This window comes from Physeter macrocephalus, chromosome 11 (genome assembly GCF_002837175.3).
Source record: "Physeter macrocephalus isolate SW-GA chromosome 11, ASM283717v5, whole genome shotgun sequence".
In the NCBI taxonomy this organism is placed as follows: Eukaryota; Metazoa; Chordata; class Mammalia; order Artiodactyla; family Physeteridae; genus Physeter; species Physeter macrocephalus.
This window is the reverse complement of record NC_041224.1, coordinates 19061865-19068613: the sequence shown is the minus strand read 5'-3', so window position 1 is coordinate 19068613 and position 6749 is coordinate 19061865. Positions and strand designations below refer to the sequence as shown.

General features: G+C 42.3%; 1 non-coding gene across 1 annotated transcript; it reads right to left on the bottom strand.

Annotated features, from left to right (window-relative positions):
* Positions 1-394: 394 nt before the first annotated feature.
* Positions 395-501, bottom strand: LOC112066495 (U6 spliceosomal RNA). Its single transcript, XR_002892696.1, has one exon. It is a non-coding gene; the product is annotated as a U6 spliceosomal RNA (small nuclear RNA).
* Between the last annotated feature and the right edge of the window lie 6248 nt (positions 502-6749).

Genomic DNA, 6749 nt, shown 5'->3' with positions numbered 1-6749 from the left:
GCTGGTATGAACATAGGGGTGCATGTATCTTTTCGAGTTTTGTCTGGATATATGCCCAGGAGTGGGATTGCTGGATCTCTTCAGGCCTTAATTCCAAAACGTGTACAATTATCTCCACTTTATCCTATTAGTCAAAGTCACCAGGCCAGCCCGTATTCCAGGGAGTGGAGGATAGAGTACTTCTGGATGGGAGCAGCAAACTCACATTGCAAAGGGCTGTGCATTCTGGAATGGGACAAACTTGCAACCAGTGAGACAATTTTCGTGATTCCGCATTATCGTATTTTCATAGCTCAGACAAAGGCAAGTATTGTTAATGATGTGCTTCTGATTTCTGAAAGCAACGTTCAAGTAAAGCTATTCTCAGATAGCTCTGTTATATTTTTTTCTTTTTAAAAATGTGGAATGCTTCATGAATTTGCGTGTCATCCTTGTGCAGGGCCCATGCTAATCTTCTCTGTATCATTTCAATTTTAGTATATGTGCTGCCAAAGCGAGCACTGTTATAATATTTTAAAATCAATTGTCAAATAGCTTTTTTAATAAGATTATTATACAAATCAACAAATGCTTATCCTTTCCCTACAGATACACACACACCTGGAATAGTTGTCCCTCACCACTAGCCATTTAATTCCTAGTTCTTTTTTGTTTTTATAATTAATTAAATTTTTTTTTTTTTTGGCTGCGTTGGGTCTTCGTTGCTGTGCACAGGCTTTCTCTAGTTGCGTCGAGTGGGGGCTACTCTTCGTTGCGGTGCGCAGGCTTCTCATTGCAGTGGCTTCTCTTGTTGTGGAGCACAGACTCTAGGCACGTGGGCTTCAGTAGTTGTGGCACACGGGCTCAGTAGTTGTGGTTCGCGGGCTCTGGAGCGCAGGCTCAGTACTCGTGGCACATGGTCTTAGCTGCTCCGTGGCATGTGGGATCTTCCCAGACTAAGGCTCGAACCCGTGTCCCCTGCATTGGCAGGCGGATTCTTAACCACTGCACCACCAGGGAAGTCCCTCCTAGTTCTTTTTTAATGTAAAAACTTTCCTTCCACTTTCTAATTAGCTATGGCAGAATTTTCATCAGTATGAAAGTAGCTTGGCAGTTACCTAAGTTTCCTACTTATTTTGGCCAATTGCCACCTAGAATATTAAGTCCTCTGAGACAAGCTGTCAAGGGCAGCATTCCTGGAACTGCCTATCACATTTTTTTCCACACTTAGGAAGAACAAGTCTCTCCATAGGGCAAAGCAATCTCCTCTGAATCTGGAAGGGAAAAAAAACAGGAAGAGCGAACTCTGACATTCAGCTTCTGGTAAAGTCTACAGAGCTACTTTTTAATAGCTGGGTGACCATTAACTGTCAATGTGGCCTTTTTAGTTCAGTGATTTTTGGAGCCAACAGATATTTTGTAAGAACTAAAAAAATATCTAAATTTACTGAGAGGAATATTCCTCAATTATTTTCCTTAATTGGCAAAAAAAAAAAAATTCAAACTACTCCCTTTATCTACTTTTAACCATGTGTTTAAAAACTTAGGCAGGTTCAGTTCAAGTCCCAAATTACAAAAATTGTTGAAGATAGCATTTTTTTAAAATTTATTTTTGGCTGTGTGGGCTTTCTCTAGTTGCCGTGAGCAGGGGCTGCCCTTCCTTGTGGTGCGGGGCTTCTCACTGCGGTGGCTTCTCTTGTTGCAGAGCACGGGCTCTAGGAGCGCGGGCTTCAGTAGTTGCGGCGCACGGGCTTACTTGCTCCTTGGCATCTGGGAACTTCCCAGACTAGGGCTCGAACCCGTGTCCCCTGAATTGGCAGGCGGATTCTTAACCACTGCGCCACCAGGGAAGTCCCAGCGTTTGTTTTTAACATGTCTTAAAAATCGGCCATTATAGACAAAAGAAGTTAAAAATCTGGTGGCTATGAGTAATAAGAAAATAATTAACTAAAGTAAGTAAGCTTTCCGAGTTATCCATAAATATTTCTAAATTTGAATTAATATTCACATCAAAACATGATGTCTGAGATTTTATGATTATGGTATTTGGTACTAAAACTTAGCTAATAACATTTGTTCACAAGTAAATAAAATACATAGAAGGAGAAATTGATGCCAAAATAACAAGTTGACAAATTTTCTGCTCAAAAGGAAAAGTAAGAGAAAACAGATTTCTATAATAAATTAGGAGAATTTAAATTTATTTTAATTTTTCTATTGAGTCTAATATTCTATTTCTTATTAGTATTTTTTAAATTTTTATAATATGCAATTCATTATTTAATGAAAGCTATCACATATTTTCATATAAGGAACACCCCAGGGTTCCAAACAATTTTATTTAATTTAGGAATGATCATTATATTTATATACTTAAATCCACATGTGTATTATGAATTGGATTTATTTAAAATTCTCCTATATTTAATAAATTATGAACTTTTGAAAAACATGCATATTTGTCCCATTCCTCTTACCATATTGGGTACAATTGTTCTCTTAAGGTACAGTTAATTTTCCTTTTAGGCTGTTTTTGTTTAGATTTTTATTTATATAGTCAGACACTAACATTTAAGCTTTGGTTAGATCTGTCTAATATATCACTTTGTACGATCTGTGTTTCCCACAGATCACTATAAATCTGCAATGAGAAGGAAGTATGGGCAAGCGAGTAAGAAAAAAGTACAGAAATGAATCCGTGCTAAAGATTGCACACAACTGAATATTTTGCATTTTAAGTTATTCTTATTATGTTATCTCCAAAGGGTCAGGCATTAAGTTTTAATTTACCCTGATGACCTTAATCAGATTTGTTTCAGATTTATGAGGACTGTAAAATTAGGAAACTTTAATTTAAAAAAATTGAACCCCCTGGATGGCTTCCCAAAGCACATCCAGCATTACTTACAACTTTATTATTTCAGCTAGTTGCATACATCATAACCACAGCTCTAGCCAGGTCTGTAAGAGTTCTGTGACTGACGCCTAATGGAACCAATTTTCACTCTGGCAGAACAAGTTCAAGTTCTAATACTAACTTGAATCCTAGTTTCCTTTGAATGCCAGGAACCAGATCCTTGAAGAAGAAAATGTATCAGAGCATCTGCCTATTAAGCGACATTCCATTTATTTCATCTAAATAGCTCGCAGGAACAACTGACTAAAATCGAATCTAAAATCAAATCTAAAATAGAAAACAAATAATTTTTTAATTACTGAATTTCCTTTATTCTTTTTTTAGTCTTATTTCCCTCTTGGCCTCAATTTTCTACAAAATTCCCCTATTTCCACTGAGGACCAGAGACCTTTTTAAAATAGGAACAAATATTTCAGTGCACTCACTCACCTACACTAACAACCATATTACAGTCACAGTTCATTGACTGTCACCCGCCCACATTTTTATTACTCTACATCTGATGAACATTGATGCACTTGGGTTTCTTCCTCTGCACTGGAAGGAAAAAATAATAATTTAGATAGAATTCTAAAAACTTAGCATGTTTTGTCAATAGCTTCATTGTTCCTTGTGTCCATTCATCACATCTTGCCTGCTACTGAAATCTTTCCTTACTTTCCAACATTATTAAAGTCAGTCATTATTAAAGCCATCTCAAAAAGAGATGGATACTTCTGCAACTTCTAAGATACTGTCAACTAAGAATCATATTTTCAACACTTCAAATTTTATTGTATTTTCAAGCTTCGGGAAAATGTAATATTCTTGCATATTTCCTAAGATGGAATTTCATGTAGACAATGATGTGATAGGAAAGATGAGGCTTATCTAATGATTTTTGGCATTGCCCCTAGATAACTGTGCTTCTCTGAGAAAAGCAGCAATGGTTTTCTTATTAGCAGAACACATTAAAGAGCATGTTCTGAAGTCCTACAATGTCTTACGTTTGAGAGAGAAAAATCACTGGGAAAACAACAGTTATATTTGTATTCATCTAGTTTCATTAAAATATACTTTGGGCACTCTTTTTTTTATAACAATTTTATAACATATATTCTACAAGACCACTTAACGGATAATTGTATTTTAGTTTTATTTTTCACAAAAGTCAGATTTAATTAAAGCTTTATGAAAAGGCTAAAAAGTATTCCACAGTTTCTAACTTTCCAGCCCCTCCTTCAGTAGGAATGACTTAAGTAATTTGATCCAGATAGTTTAAGTTGTTGGAGTTCAATCTCAGTGAATAAGCCTCTCTAAATAGAATGCATGTTTTAGTCATTTTCAATTAATATGAAGTAGTTTTGCCAAAATATAACTGTAAATGGGAAGCCATTATTCTGAACATTTGGAAACTATAGTTTTTTAAAAATTATTTGTTGATATTTGATATAAAAATACTGTTTAAACCACTCATTAATGCTATTTTCCATTAATCACAAAGAAATAAATTCAATGCAAAGATAATTGTTTTATTGGTTTACCAAAGACCCCTGATGAAATGCACACACCACTAAGAACAAAAGTTAGGTTCTCAACATGATCCAGTTTCAATGGAAACAAGACATGGGCATGGATTTATAGATGATACATTACAGGCTGACTAGGGAAAAGTCTGCACATAATGTATATTCTGTGTGTGTGTTCATGTGTGGGAACGAAAGCCAGAAAGAGAGGGGAAAAGAGCCACAAGCGTATAATGGTTCTCTCTCTTAGATTTATTAATGGGGAATGGAGAGAAAGATAACCCAGGACTCTTCTCTCTGGTGACAATACAATACTAGGAAAAAAATCAGGCGTCATGTGTAATTTACTGTAGAATTGCTTGTCTTAGACATAGACTAGAGGGAATACAAACTGTTGCGTGTGCATACGTGTACAGATACACACATTTTCTCTTCTGAAATTTTTATTTCAAATCTGCTTTAAATCAAAATGAGTTGAGCTCAGTCTGGGGCTGGTGAGAAAGAACCTTCTAAAAATTTTGCTCAACCCAGCAAATGCTTTAAAAGTGAACTAATGAGCAGTATCTCTTAGTTACCTAACCATGCTCCAAGAAAGACTGGCTCTCTGTATTTTGATTTAGAAAGAAAGTGCTCGGGCTTTTAAAGAACAAAGAAGGAAAGCCTTCTCCATCCTTCCTTCCCTCCCTTCCTCTCCACAATTTGACCACTCCATTTTTCCCAGTTTTTCTTTTTAAATAAGGTCTGTCTCCTTTCCTTTGCCTTCCTTCCCTCCTTGTACCTCCACGACCACTAATCTGACTAAAAAGGATTTTTCCACGAAGGACCCTTCTTAACACATAGGACCTTTGTTAACACATCAACGTGATAAGTGGACACCCACTATCTTGGGACGCGGCCCACCTGACCCGGGCGGTCTCCCCCGTACCCCGCCCTCTGCTCTCCTGCTCCTCCGGCGCCTCCCCCGGGGGCTGAGCACCCCCGGCAGGGCTCGCGGCAAGTTGAGAGCTTGCTCTGGCGCCGCGCGGTGTGGCCACCAACTTCTGCTTTCCCCCAGGGAAAACTGCGAGACTCGAAGCGCGTCGGCAAGTGCTTCTTGTGGTCGGCTTGGGGGTCTCCGAGCCCCCGCACTGGATGCCCAAAGCCCTCCTCCTCCCGCGCCTGGCGTCGGGAGAACCTGGGTCTGGGGATAATTCAAAGCCCTCGGAGCCCCCAACACCCGAGCACCCACATCTGCCCTTCAGCCCGAGCGAGAAAGCGCAGGATGGAGCTTGCACGGCTCGTATGGCCTCGGCGTGACCCGTGGAGAGACGAGATGCGCGTGGAGACCCACGAGTTGGGGGAAGAGGGTGGTGAGAGGGCCCAGTCCAGGCTGCCCCCCGCGCTGGGGGCGCCGCCAGTCCAGACCTCAAAGGGAGCAAACGCGAGCGCGGAGCCGTTTCCCTCTTCACCAGAGAGCGGGCTTTTCGTTGAGAAGGAAAAACACAGGGAAAGTCAGCTCGCGCGCTTGTTTTGGTTTTTCGTCTGTTTGCCTCCCAATTAAAAAGTGGCCGGCTAGGCGACAGCTTTGCGGTTTTCACAGTGTAAAACGGATTAGAGGGAAAGCTCCAGCCCTTCTCGACTTTCGCTTGCGGTTTACAACCCCCGGGGAAGGCGTGACCCTGCGGCACCTGCCGGGGCGAGCTCCTCCCGCTGCGGCCCGACCTGCGGCCGCGGCTTCCCTGGGGCGGGGCCCGGCCGGGCGGAGCCGAGGCTGCGCGCCGGGGGTGGGGTGGGGTGGGGAGGGGGGTGGTGGGAGGGAGGAGGCCGGTTCCCTCCCTGCAGGTAAACTTCATGTCCCGGGCCGGCACGGCCTCCCCTGCCCCGCGCCTTCCCGGCGCCGGGACCTGAGCTTTCCTCTGAGAGTCCGGATCCTGGGTGTGCGGAAATCCTGTGACAACCCCTGGGGGACCCCTCTCCAAGACGCGGAGGAGGGAAGAGCAAAGAAAAGGAATTTACTGCAGATGGCACCGGAACCGGAGTTGGCTTGTTCGTGCCCTGCTCGATGCTCGTAGGTTTTCCCCAAGAATCTCGAGTTCGCTGAGGTCACTTATACCCAAGAAACGATGAGTTCACACGCACACTCTTTAGTTAAAAGGGAAAAAGGAAAGAAAGAAAAACTGCTCTTCGATCCTCTCCACGTTCCTTGCTTTCACCAAATAAACAAAGCATCCGGGCGAGAGTGAGCTGAAGCCGGGGGCGCCGGAGGTGCACAAGGAGAGGTTCCCTGTGGGCCCGCCGCTCCTCCCCGGCCTCTTGCACCGGCACCTGCCCAAGAGTTTGCGGGGTGTGGGCGCTGAATGCGCTTCCGG